The sequence below is a fragment of the Marmota marmota genome, unplaced genomic scaffold (assembly GCF_001458135.2).
Source record: "Marmota marmota marmota unplaced genomic scaffold, marMar, whole genome shotgun sequence".
NCBI lineage: Eukaryota > Metazoa > Chordata > Mammalia > Rodentia > Sciuridae > Marmota > Marmota marmota.
Window position 1 is genome coordinate 11,394,760 of NW_025999941.1, and position 14,643 is coordinate 11,409,402.

A 14,643-nucleotide genomic window follows, 5' to 3' on the forward strand; every position below is an offset into this window, starting at 1 on the left:
AAAAAAAAAAAAAAAAAAAAAAAAAAAAAAAAAAAAACCCAGCAGTTCCAATTGTCAGAAGACAGAGGGAGTAAGCACTATCAATCATTGCTGGTAGAATGCACAAGAGCACAGTCACTTTGGAACACAGTGTGTCAGTTTTTTTCCAAAGCAAAAACAAGTCTAACCTAATGACTCAATAATGACACCCCTAAATGGTCTATATTTAGACAACTGCTTTAAAAAACTTGTGTCTAAATATAAACCAGCGTGTAATTATGTACCACAGCTCTATTCCTACTGTTCAGAACTTGAAGTAATCAGAATGTCCTTCAGCAGCTGAATGCACAACCAAATCAGAGTACATCCATATAGTGCAGTATATTCAGCAATATCCAGTGGAAAGGAATGAACTGTCAACCTTGCAAAGACATAAATAAGTCCTGCTTGCATACTGCTGAGTGAGGTAAGGCAGTTTGAAGAAGCTATTCACTGCATGACCCACTCTTCACATGACACGCCGGAAGAAGGAAAACTACAGAGATGATAAACAGGCCAGTGGGTTCAGGGGGCAGGGTTGAAGCATTCTGGATGATGGTTTGATGAAGGATACCCAACATTATGCATTTGAGAATGCCTTTGGAAATCATGGTCTATTTTAATTATTCAGGATATAGAAAATACCCCAGGAGTCTGGCTTGGTGGTGTATACCTGTAATCCCAGGGGTTCAGGAGGCTGAGGCAGGAGGACCATAAATTCAAGGCCAGACTTGGGCAACTTAGTGAGACTCTGTTGCAAAAAAAAAAAAAAATTTAAAGGGGCTGGGGCTGTAGCTCAGTGGTAGAGCGCCCACCTCGCAAGTGTGAGGCACTGGGTTCAATCCTAACACCACATAAAAATAAATAAAGCTATTGTGTCCATCTACAACTACAAAAAAAAATTCTTTTTAAAAAGGGGTTTGAGATGTAGCTCAGGGGTAAGGAGCCCCTGGGTTTGATCCCCTGAAATCCCCCCACACCCCTCCTCAAAAAAAAAAAATGAACCCATGAAACATATCTTTCCTGTAGGTAATGGCTTATTATCTCAAATCAGGTTTCTCTGTTATAAGTTGTACTTCTAACAAGCGCAAAACACTAATAGGCAATAATTATAAATTTTTCCAAGAAAAATACAAAACAAAATTAACAAGAGCCAAAAGCATATTCAGTTTGTATAAACAGTTTTGAACCAAGAAGCGTAATTTTTATAATAACACTAATAAACATTTGATATCTACTTAGCCTCTGTAGAAACTCAAAATATGTCAACCCCATCACACATAAAATCTTTTACAAGTTCTATTTATTTTAGGAACCCTTTCATAACCTTGAAATACCTTTTATAATTTACCCAAACTCTTATTTAGCTTTGCATTATATCTTTCTCTATTTTGGGATCACAGTAATCTTTATGGGAAAAATTCTTTTGAACAGAACTCTTAAATGGGCTTAATTTCAACCTGTTTTGGAGGGCTGTCCTAACATGGCGCAAGCAACAGGCAGAGCATTATCCCGGGTGAGGCTGGCCTTTTGACAGATCTTAGCTGCAATTTTTACATTTGAAGCTAATCCAGGCCTCTTTCTAAACATCACTCCATTTAGGAATATAAGATAACAAAGGCTGAGCACAGTGGCGCAAGTCTGTAATATCAACAGCTCAGGAGGCTGAGGCAGGAGGATCGTGAGTTCAAAGCCAGTCTCAGCAACTTAGTGAGGCCCTAAACGCAACTCAGCAAGACCCTGTCTCTAAATAAAATATTTAAAAGGGCTGGAGTTGTGGCTCAGTGGTTGAGTGCCCCTAGGTTCAATCCCCAGTACCAAAAAAAAAAAAAAGGATAAAAAATAAAACAAAGGTTTTATACATTGTCTCCTGAGTCCATTTGAAGACTAGCACAATAACATCACACCTGAAACATGAATCAAACAGAAAGACTAAGAGATCTTAATTTTCTTTATGTAAAAAGTAGATAAGCCTTTTTTTTTGTTTCACCTTTAAGCTTTAAATCAATCAGGCTTTCCCTATTTTCTTTTCCAAAAATACATTGAAATTCCTACCCCAACATCAAGAATAACACAATTCTTCATATATAACTGACCAATAACAGGTGACTTTTAGCGAATTGTAAAATATTAAATCAAATAAATAAATCCCCATTTAATTTTGTCTTTTAAGAAAAAATAAAATGGTTTTAAAATAAAGTCAAATATACTTGTTTATAAATATATCCCCCAGGTGGCTGATGTCCAATCTTTATAATTATCCAAGTGGCATTGTTTGGGGTACCAAGTGTTTAGGCATATCTAACTATCTTTGCTCAAAGACAATAATCATGATAATTAGGAGCACACAACACAAAATGAAAAAGGCTGTCCCTTGCCAGTACGTGAGTTTGGAGGACACCAGCCTTGCAAAGTGTTCTCCTAAGTTTTGCATCTTCGGAGGTTCATACGCTTGGGTAACATAAATAAGTTTAACAGAAAGAGACCTGTACTGATTAGCATCACAGCTTCACAGAAGTCATGTTTGTGTATGCATGTGTGTGTGTGTGTGCGCGCGCGCGTGTGGTGTGTGTGTGTGTGTGTGTGTGTGTGTGTGTGTAATCTAAGCCCAAGAGTGAGGATGCTAGATTCTATTGAGCTATCAGTTTAGAAGGCCAGCCCTCTCCTGAATTCAGCCCAAGTTGCGAAATACTTTTCCGTGACTCAGCCGTGAGGTGACTGAGGCCCCTCCTGCTTTGGGAAGGAAGAAGAGATGTGCTGGAGACTGGGGGGTAGCTTAGGCCCTGGGCTCCATCCTCAGAACAGAGAGACAGAGACAGAGAAACTCAATGAGAGGAGAGAGGCTTGTCTCTCCCTGGAGTGCATGGCTCAGTCCAGGCAGGTTGGGAGCACTGGTGGTGGGAAGACTTGCCCTAGGTTGACTGAGGGGAGCTGCCTGGAGCCCACCTGTCCCCCACACTCCTGAAAACTGACATGGGCCACTCCAAGGAAGACTGAGGGGGCTAAGAATAGGGCACTGGCTTTGATCCAGGTTAAATGTAGGCTCAACCATTTACTGTCTGGGTGACCTTGGGCAGGTCCTTCCTCTCTGTGCCTCAGTTCCCCCAGCTATAACGGAAGCAGTAATCGTACCCACCCCACTGGGTTCTCTGGGGAGTAAATGAAATAGCACATGTAAATAGATTAGCAGCTCCCTGGCCAGGAGTTAGGGTATCAGTGGTAGCTGTTGTAAGCAAAAATAACCAAACCAGTTTTAGCACCATAATGAAAAGCACAAATACCCATGGTGGGAGCAGACTTCATGGATCAGCTATGTCTTTTATTCAGCAGTGGAGTCAGGCATCGGAGGGGCTCACTTTCTGGGTAGAAAATGGCCCTCCGATTACAGGAGGGGTAATAGGTTTATGTAGGTTGCATTGGGAGGTGACTTAGTCCTTGAAGACTTTAACAGGATGTGCTCAAAAAGTTGCAAACATCTGGAACTTGTTTTTACTTGGCATAGTTTTTATTAGGCAGTGTTTTTACAGGGCATGGATGGAAGGTTCAGAGTTCAGGGTTCAGTGCTCATGTTGACCTCCAGGGGTCATTGTATTTTCCGGGGGACAAGATTAATGTGTAGTTTCATTGTTACTGGGAGAGAATTTACTTGGGAAAGGATCCCTCTTCCCAGGGACTTCTATTTTCTGATTGATGGTTATCTCCTTTCCAGGGTTTGTTTTGTCACTGGGAAATGATTTATTGGAAGGATCAAAGTTTTGGGCTCTCTCTTCCTCGCTCTTCCCGGGTCATACACTGTCTTGGCCGGGGCCCAGGGAGTGGGTGGGGTACAATTTCTATATCCTTCAGCTGTGGCCCCTCGGACCATCACCTGCCATTATAACTCCCTTTCATTTAGTAATTGTAGACACCATTGGCACTTATTGATCATGCCTACACAAAAGGCACTGTCCAACCACTTATGTGCATGAGCTAATTTAATCATCCCAGGAAGGTGGCTCTACATGAGCCCCATTTTGCACATGAGTAAAAGAGGCACAAAGAAGTTCAGTAACTTACCAAAGCATGGCACAGCCCAAGTAAAATGACTTTTAGTCATCTGTGCAGGAAAATATGACGATCTGTAAAGCAAAAGAAACATGAAATCCAGTCTGTCTGTATTTTTGGACTTTGACAAAGACAATTCTGCAAGAAAAGTGAAGGGAGTGAAATAACTCAAAGCTAGCCTTGGGATCCCTGGGCCACCCCTCTGAATTAAGACATGGGGCTGTGGCTGGAGCCCCAGGGAAAAATGCAGGCGTATCACCTGAATCCATACGTCAGCATTCCAGCCACACACACCCAGGAATTCTGAGAGATAACCCTGAACAGTACATGAGAGGAAATAATGGTTTCTTGAACTCAGTAAGATGAATTTGCCGCGTGTCTGCAATCTCAGAGTCAGGCCTGGTTGAGTCTCTGGTGTTTCCCTCCATGAATGGGTATCTTCCAGCCAGAGGAAGATGTAGAATGACATGTAGAAATGCTCAAAGAGATTCAGCTGCAGCACAAATTTTTCATATTTAAAGATGGAATCTGAGCCAGGTGTGGTGCGCACGCCTTTAAACCCAGTGGCTCAGGAGGCTGAGGCAGGAGGATCTCGAATTCAAAGCCAGACTCAGCAACTTAGCGAGGCCCTAAGCAACTCAATGAGACTCTGTCTCTAATATATATATATGGCTGGGGATATGGCTCAATGGTTAAGCACCAATGGGGTCAATCCCCAGTACCAAAAAAAAAAAAAAGATGGAATCTGCGCATGTGTGGTATTTTATGAACTTGTAACAGCTGAGAGATTTCTGGCCTGCTAAATGGACAATGTTGCAACTCCAAGACAAAATGTGCAACTAGGCGGATCAATTGATTAGATTTGTGACTAAGTTGAAATCTTGCAAAGTGTATGTACCATTTGGGACACATCCTTTAAAGACTTTGGACTAGCCGTGTTTTATGAGATTATTAAACTTAGAAGCATTTTTAAAAAGTGGCTTTTTGTTGTTGTTGTTGTTACTGGATGAGACAATTGAAGAATTTCAAAAAGGAAGTAAGGTAAAGCATATTTAATTTGTAAAAGAAGTTTGTTTAGAATATGTGTAAATCAGCTCCAAACCCCTTAAAAGTAACCATTTAAATTTCTGGATTTAGGGTTGCCAGATTTAGCAAATGAAAATACAGAATAGTAGAGAGATTTGAATTTTAGGTCATTTAAATTTAATTGAGCAATGTGTATTTTATATGGAAATCCTAGCTGGAAGGATAAAAAGTGTCTGAACTTTTGTAAGCTGAATTTTAATATGTGGTACTTTGTAAGAGTCCTGGAAAAACTTTCAGTGTAGAATGACATGCAGAATTGTAATTTCATTGTTACTGGGAGAGAACCCAGCTCAGCATGGTGGCACATACCTGTCATCCCAGCAGCTCTGCAGGCTGAGGCAGGAGGATTGCAAATTTGAGGCCAGCCTCTACAATTTAGCAAGTCTCTAAGCAACTTAGCAAGATCCTGTTTCAAAATAAAAAGTACTGGGGATGTGCTCAGTGGCTTAGTGCCCCTGGGATCATCCATGGTACAGATAAATAAATTAAAACCCTGGGTGGAATGTTGCTCAGTGGTACAGCAGCATGTGTGAAGTCCCAGGTTCAGTCCTCAACATAATAAATAAATAAATAGCCAGGCTAGCCTGTAGGATATAGAGAGTTAACTGATTGGTTTTTCTTCATTTTTAACTTTGGTAATTTGAATATTCATTTGAAAAAAAAATTTAAATCTCTAAATACTGGTTTCTGTATATCAATGCTGTCCTTTAGGACTTAAAATTGACATGAACAGTCTGAAGAGATGGACACCATTCATTTCATGAAATTAGGCTTTTCTTAAAAGTGCCTGGATTCTGGAAGAAAATCCTGAGTCCAAATTTAACTGACTCCAATTTGGTCTACATCCAGGCTGTTTCAGGTCACTCGATTCTTGCCCAGGACCAAGGATACAAAGCTCGTGCAAGGTAGAGCTGGGATTCAAACCCAGTGCCTCTGACTCAGAGGAGAGTTTTCATGCTCCAAAGATTCATTTCCCAGAACCGCCCACACTGTGGTCAAGGGGCTGAACAGGGGACTTCCACTTCTTTATTTTGTTACTGAGGGTTGAACTCAGGGGCACTTAATCACTAAGCCACATCCCCAGCCCTTTTTATATTTTATTTTGAGACAGGGTTTTGCTAAGCTGCTTAGACCTCCCTGAGTTGCTAAGACTGTCTTTGAACTTAGGATCCTCCTGCCTCAGCCTCCTGAGTCGCTGGGATTACAGGTGTACTTCATCATGCCCTGGCATATACCTGTAATCCTAGTGGCTTGACAGACTGAAGCAGGAGGATTCCACTTTTGATCATAACCATATGTCCTATGTGCATGTGTATTGCTTGAGATATATATATTTTTTTTTCTTTAAACCAACACATGTACTTTAGTCATTGAAGAGAAAGAAGCAAAGGCCAAATGCTTTTCATACTAACTTTTCATACTAACTATGCCCATGCAAACACGTTTCTGTCTCTGGGTGCCACAGAGTCAAAAGAAGTTCCTGCTCTCAGGAGTCACTGAGAAGGTGGAGGGTCTGAGTGGACAGGGTAGTCCTGGGGGCCCAGGGAGAGAGGAGCCCTTCCTCCTGCTCTGAAGTTGGGTCCTAGTGCTGGGACTCGGGGTTCCCTGACAGCTGAGAACCTGGGAGGAAAGTTAAACACTGGCCTGACCCTCACAGACCATTCTAGGCTCTCCTTACTTCTGTCATTTAGTGGCTGTGAATGACATTTCCTGCTGCATGTACTTTCAAACACTAGTGTGCAGGATGCTCATGGAATAAAGGATAAATATGTATCGCTCCTTTCAAGAGACTTACAATGCCTATTATTGCATCAAATGTTCTGAGATGACCTGTAATTTTAAAAAAGTTGCTTAAATGAGTTGAGACAGGATGTTCCAAATTTATTGTCCTTCTACTTCCCTTTTTCCCCCCATGGGGCTAGTGGAGCTTAACCCAGGACCTCAAACATGCTAGCGAGTGCTCTACCCCTGAGTCACATCACCAGTCCTATTGTACTTTTTTCTTCAAGATTGCTTTGAATATTTTGAGCAACATCCACCTTGGGAAATATGTTTGATTGTGCAGGGTTAATCAGATGACCTCAAAGCCTCAAGCTCTTGTTCTTGTTGGTAAGTCTTATGCATGTTAGGTGAATGGGCAGAAATGAGGGCTGAGAGTTAAGACACATGACCCCAAACATCACCAGCAGCCACAGCCATTTGCCCAGGCCCTGGTGGACAGGTACCTTGGAATCTGAGGAAGATACAGAGTCCAGGAGGAGCAAAAGTGTCACAGGCCAAGTCACTCAAAAGCAGCAAAGAAACAAGGGGCTGGCAGGAAAGTCCTCACTACTAGCAGGGATGGGCCATGTGATCCAAACAGGTGTTTCCAGTGACGGGTGCTGCCCTCTGTCTAATGATGAATGAGCCCCAGCAATAATCTCATAATGCATGCAGATTGCTCCGTGGTCATGTTTCACAACCAGCTTGTGGCATTGGGGTGAGGAAGGTGCATTATTTAAGGTTGTGTAATTGGGACAACTTCACCTTTGTAGGATGGTTTTCAGTTCATGAAACAGGCTCTGGATTTCAGCCTCACACAGCATCTTTTATATGGGACTATGCCTGGACCTCAAGAGGGACATTCTATGAAGGGCAGGCCTGAATGTGTCTCTGCTCCAGTTAAAATTCTTCAGAGGCTCTTATTATAGAAAGACTGAGCTCCTTGATGGGGCCTCTACCTACCCACATTGTCAAGGCCATGTGCTCTACTCCCTCCCCACTTCCTCTCCCAGTGCCTCCCGTCACACTGCCCAGCTTTCAGTTCCCACATCAGGGCCTTTGCTTAGCTATCTCCTACCTGCAGTGCTGCACGTGTCTTCTGTTTTCACTTGTTGGCTTTAAGTTGTTCCCTCAGTAGTCTTCCTGGCCCCCTCAGCTCATAATGTATCAGTGTGTGTTTGTGTGTGTGTGTGTGTGTGTGTTTCCTCCTAATGTCTTGTCTCCCTGCGAGGCGGCTGGGTTGGGGGAAGGTGTAGGGACACCTCGATGTGTCTTGCTGACCAGGACAGGTTGGGCATGGAGCGGGTGCTCACTAAGTCATTGTTGAATACAAGATGTAATTCTCTGACTTCAGAACCCAGGTTCTTGCCGGCATGGTGGTACACACCTGTAATCCCAGCTATTAGGGAGGTGGAGACAGGAGGATTGCAGGTTCAAGGCCAGCCTGGGCAATTTAGTGAGATCTTGTCTCAAAATATAAAAAGATTTGGGGTGTAGCTCAGTGGAGGAGCACCCCTGGGTTCAATCCCCATACTGGATAAAAAAAATGAGCTCACGTTCTCCACCACCACATAGGTGCTGAGCCAGAGGAACTCAGCTTCCCTGAGTAAGGAGAGGGAACCTGCCACACACACCACAAAAGGCAGCAGTGACAACAGCCACAATAGTGCCTCCTTTTATGCAGCTCTCCGTGCCAACTCTGGCTCTAACTCCCTGATTCAGGAGTAGAGCATAGAGCAGACTTCTAACCCTAACCCTAACCCTAACCCTAACCCTACTGACATCTTGGGTCCTGCTACAGCTTGGATCTGGAATGTCCTCAAAGGTCCACGTGTTAAAGCTTAGTCCTTAGCTTGCAGCTATTAGTAGGTGGTGGAAACTTTAGGAGGTGGGGTCTGGTGGGAGGTGTGGTCACTGAGGCTGTGCCCTCAAAAGGAACTGTAGGATCCATCACTTCCTCTCTCTTCTTTGCACCTCAGTGAGGAGATGAGCAGCTTTGTTCCACTACATGCTCCTACCATGATGTGCTGCTTCACCACAGGCTCAAAAAAAAAAAAAAAAAGTCAACTGACCATGAGCTCAAAGCTATAAAATAAAACAAACCTTTTCTTTTTTATAAGTTGATTATCTAAGGGGTTTGTTATAGTAATGGAAGACTGACTAATGTAGGGCCAGATCATTCTCTGTTGTAGGGGGTTGTTCTGAGTGTCATCTGTGCATATTTAGCAGCATCCTAGGTCTCTACTCTCTAGTTGCCTAGTTGGACAAACAAAACTGTCTTCAACATGGCCAAATGTGAATCCAGGACAGGAGGGCTCACTCTATATTGATAATGTTGGAAGTTAAACTATACTCACTTCCACTTACTGAATGTTCAACCTTGGAAAAATTACAAATCTCTCTGTGCCCACTTCCTCACCTTTAAGATGAGGATAATAAAGCCTCTTATATTGGAGCTGTGAATATTTAGTGAGTTGATAATGAAAGGGCAGATTTAGCACAGTGGTCTTTAGGGGTACTCAGTCAGGTGGATCGTCTGTCTTCAGAATTAACTGTGCTATCCTCATCTTACAGATGAAGACATTGAGACTTGGAGATAAAGATGTCAGTCTGGCTGATGGCTGTGAAGTGACCTCGAAGACAGGGGCATTTGGTTGGGTTTTCAGGACTAATTTATTTTCCCAGGCTTTTGGGTGCATATAACTTCAGACGTTATTTGACCAACTACAAGCTCTGAGGTGGTATTGTTGCAATGAATGAATCCTTAGATCTGCCAGGACAGAACTAGAACACTGACCTCAAGCAGCAAACTTAAGGGAGTGTCAAACAACTCAATCAAGATCAATAATCTAATTTTGTAGAAAAAAAATCAATGCAGAAAAAAAAAATCCATGACGAATAGAGTATTTACGTTTTTAAAGACACCATCCAATCCTGCCCTTGCACTTGACCTTGATCCTGCCCCTGGGATCTGCAGATCTGTGGAACCTCTCAGCCAATGTCCAAGCTTGCTGCGGCCAATCAGAGCAGGAAGCGGGAGAGACAGCGCTCTCTTCTGGCTGATGAGGAGCGCCGCTCCTCTCCTTGGAGCGAGGCTGGCCTTTCTTGTCCCCAACACAGCTCTACAACACTTCTGACCCTTCATGAGACAGCTAGGTCAAAAGGGCGCGGGCAGGTCAAACAACGTCACTGGAGCCCCCACCCCATCTCTTTCCATTGGCTGCACCACTCTGGATCCACTGCCTACCGCCCATTGCACGCACGCACGCGCAGGACGCACCACTTTCGTGGCGATCCTAAAGCAGCCTGTTCGTATCAGGCTGACCACAAGAGGGCGCAGTGAAGAGGCGCGGCCTAGAGTGGGGGTGCTCCTTACAGCAGCTGTCTGGTGGGCCTAGCGCAGGTCAGTTTCTTATTCTCCTAAGAATCTAGTCGTTTCTTAGCTTCACTTTACTTTTTTAATTTTTATTTTGAAATAATCTAAAGTGTGCATAAAAATGGGAAAAATAGTACAAAGAACTCTTATATACCCCCTTACCCAGATTCCAGGGGACATTCGCCACCTTGCTTTGTCACTAGTTTGCTGTACGTATTTTTCTCATTCGGGAGTAAGTTGTAGACATTGTGACTCTTTACTTGTAAACACTTCAGGCTGTATTTCTCAAGAACAATTACATTTTTTTACATAACCACTAGACATTGATCCAAACCAGAAGATTGAGCCATGATTTAAAATCATTACCAAAGCTATAAATCTTATTCCAGATTTGCCAACTGTTTTAATCATGTCTTATCAATTTTTTTCTTTCTGGTCCAGGATCCAATCCAAGATTGCAAATTGATTTAGCAGACTTTGGCTCTCTATTAATTGGAACATTTCTCCGTCATCTCTTTGATCTTTCATGACTTTGACATTTTTGGACTGTACACACCATTGATTTAGCTGAATCTAACTCCATCTGACTTTGTCTGAGGTTCCTCATGATTGGATTCAAGGGATGTATTTAGGGCAGTAACACTGCTTATAAGATGTATCTTGAAGAAAATCTTGTTTTATGGTGGGGTACCAGGGATTGAACTCCGGGGTGTTCAACCACTGAGTCATATCCCCTACCCATTTTTTTATTTTTCATTTTTAGACAGGATCTCATTAAGTTGCTTAGGACCTCTCTAAGTTTTTGAGGCTGGGTTTGAACTTGCGATCCTCCTGCCTCCGTCTCCCAAGCCGCTGGGATTATAGGTGTGCTCCACCACACCCGGCAGGAATTTTTTTTTTTTTTTTTTTTTTTTTTTTTTTTTTTTTTTTTTTTTTTAGTTCTCGGCGGACACAACATCTTTGTTTGTATGTGGTGCTGAGGATCGAACCCGGGCCGCACGCATACCAGGCGAGCGTGCTACCGCTTGAGCCACATCCCCAGCCCCAGGAATTTCTTAAGTAAGCATCTTCTGTCCTTGCCAGAGCATCTGGGTGACTCTGAGTCACAGGAAGCTGATTCAGACTTGAAAGCTGTTAATTAAACTAGCTGACAGTTAATGAGTGCTTGTATTTGACACTCTGTTTGATGACTTGGGGGATATTTTCCCCTTGGAACAATGTCGTGTGGTGTGCTTCTGTTGGATCACCACATTATAGAACAATAATGATGACTGAGTCATATTAGGCACCACATCCCATATTCTTTTTAGATGCACTAGGTCCTTTAAGCCTGAGTACTATTTTTTTTTTTTTTGGTACCAGGGATTGAACTCAAGGGCACTCAACCTCTCAGCCACACCCTCAGCTCTATTTTGTATTTTATTTAGAGACAGGATCTCACTGCATTGCTTAGTGCCTCACCATTGCTGAGTCTGGCTTTGAATACGGGAGCCTCCTGCCTCAGCCTCCCGAGCCGCTGGGATTACAGGCATTTGCCACTGTGCTCAGCTAAGCCTGAGAATTATTATCCTCCCTATTTTACAGATGAGAAAACTGAGCCTCAGAGAGGGTAAATCACCTGCCCCAGATCTCACAGTAAGAGGCAGAGCCAGGATGTTTGACAGCACAGCCTGGTCACCGGGTTAGCCTCCTAACCATTTCTCTTCTGCAGGTTAACAGGGGCTGCCAGGCCACCATTCCATCTCAGAACACTGAGAACAATGCATGCCCCACCCCACCCCCCAGATTCCCAGCAGATGGGGATTTCTCCCTATATTCTGGAACTCCCCTGCTTAGTCAACTTAAATCACAATGGGAGAGAGATTCTTAAAAAAAATAACAATGTTTATTTTAGGACTAGCAGAGTCCTGCACTGGGAATATGTGTGCTATAGTAAACCATGGGCATGTCCAAAGAGGCTGAGGCAAGGGGAAGTTTTTCAAGGTAAAATGAGGGGATTACGGAAGATATTCTGAAACACTAATCCTTGGCCACAAGGCCACTAACAAAAGTGGCACCATGTCTGAGGTCAAGCAGACATGTTGCCAGGCAGACAACCTTGCAGAAGTATTTTTGGGCAAGGCGATGTCCTTTGTGCAAGTTGGGGTTCTGGCAGAGTTGTCTGTGATAGCTGCCATCAGCAGTGGTGCGTGAGAAGCTTCCTTCATAACCTCCTGGCTTCCTTCTGTGTTAGGGTAAGGGTTGCTGTTTCGATTCTGATGACTTTTGCACCTATGAGGCGTCCGAGGGATGAGAAAATCCTGGCTGGGAAAAGGGGCTCCAGGGATTGTGTGGGGTTTCCTGGGAGCAGACCCCCATCCTGAGTCATGGTGCAGGAGACGTGAGTCTGTCAGTCTGCTGAAAACTACACCAGTGAGGCAGGAGGATCTCAAGTTCAAAGCCAGCCTCAGCAACGGGGAGGCACTAAGTCACTCAGTGAGACCCTGTCTCTAAATAAAATACATAATAGGGCTGGGGATGTGGCTCAGTGGTCGAGTGCCCCTGAGTTCAATTTCCAGTAACAACAACAAAAAAAGAAACTACACCAGTCTCCAAGGCCGGGTGAGGAGAGCAGGTCTGACCAGAAGGTGTTACTCCTTAACAAACAGTGACTCATGAGTAATTCTTCAGGCATTCTCCCACACCCCGGGGAGGGATTCCCCCACCAGAGGCAGAGCCTGCTGCAAAGCTGTCCCCCAACTGGATTTGGATGCAAGCCAGTGTCATTCATGACATGTGTTCTTAAGAAGTCAGCCCTAGATTGTTGGAACAAGCAGCTCCTGGTGTGGGACTTGGGATCATTTTGCAAGATGGGTTTTTAGATTTGATATTTATTCATTGAACAATTCACCCTCCTAAGGGTGAACGGCGCTAAGATTTGAATGTGGTTCCCCCCGCCCCCAAACACATGTTGAAATTGATTCTGATTATAATGGTGTTGCGAGGTAGTGGGCCTTTGAGAAGTGATTAGGTCCCTAAAGAGGGAGTAATGCCTTTCTCTGTGAGCAAGGCATTACTCCCTCTTAGGGACCTGTTCTAACAAAAACAGGTTATTAAATCAAGGCCACCAATTTGTTCTGGGCCTTTCAAAGCACCTGCTTCCTTTCCATTGCTCTTCCATGAGCTGAAGCAGACCGGGCCCTCACCCAACACACTGCCTGATCCTGGACTTTCCAGCCTCCTGAATTGTGAGTCAAGATAAACCTCTTTTCTTTATTGATTACTCAAGTCTTGGATAATCTGTGATAGCAACAGAAAATATACAAAGAGGGGGGGTATAAAAATGAATAAGAGGAGCTGGAGTTGTGGCTCAGTGGTAGAGCCCTCGCCTAGCATGCATGAGGCACTGAGTTCGATCCTTAGCACCACATAAAAATTAAATAAAGATATTGTGTCCAACTAAAACTAAAAAATATTTTTTTTAAAAAAATGAATAAGACAATTTCTACCATTGAAGACTCAAAATTAGTTTAATTGATGGGGCTCACCTTGGGTTTCACTGAGTTTTCTGTACCTCTGAGTTATCATTCTGTAACCGATGGCTTTGAAACTGTCACAGTTTTAAGTTGTCAGTGTAAATCTTGGGCTTAAACCATCTTGAGCCTCATGGGCCTCCGTTTGATCTGGACTATTACGACTTCTCTGACTGCGGTATTGGGGGAGACAACCAACCAATCTGGTTTGCCCAAACTAGGAGCAGCGAGGAGGGTGTTCCCAGGTGTACCAAAGTTAGGTAACTTTGAACAAGTTACCTAACTTCAAGTTTAGGCTTTCAGTGGCCAATCAGAATAAGTCCCAAGCAAACCAGCAGGGATTGGTCACCCTAGTGTTGGGAACAGGGGACATGAAGAGGGAACAGGAGGGGAAAGGGTAGGTAAAAGAGGAATAATCATTACTAATGTGTATTTTAAGATTTTTATCTTTCTTTTTTCTTCCTTTTTAATTTTATTGTTGGTGCTGGGAAATTTGATAATTGAGTAACACCTGGAGCAAATTATTTATACGGTGTTACCTCTATTTTATAGGAGTGTAAACTTGGACCCAAAGAAGGTAAATCACTTGTCAGAAATGTCTACTTGGAGCTGGGTGTGGTGGTTCATCCCTATAATCCCAGCAGCTCAGGAATCTGAGGCAGGAGGATCACGAGTTCAAAGCCAGTCTCAGCAACTTAGCGAGGCCTTAAGCAACTCAGTGAGACCCTGTCTCTAAATAAAATACAAAATAGGGCTGGGGATGTGGCTCAGTGATTAAATACCCCTGATTTCAATCCCTGGTCCCCCCCCCCAAAAAAAAAACTAAAATAAATATTTTGAACCCAG

The 14,643-nt window shown here is 43.4% G+C and overlaps 1 long non-coding RNA gene across 1 annotated transcript in view; it reads left to right on the forward strand.

The window, feature by feature from the left end:
- The first annotated feature begins 287 nt into the window (after positions 1-287).
- The window catches only part of LOC125616259, a 22,417-nt gene continuing 8,061 nt past the window's right edge, over positions 288-14,643 (forward strand). The window contains exon 1 of the long non-coding RNA XR_007346880.1: positions 288-445. This is a non-coding gene — a long non-coding RNA (uncharacterized LOC125616259). The remainder of the gene's footprint in view (positions 446-14,643) is intronic.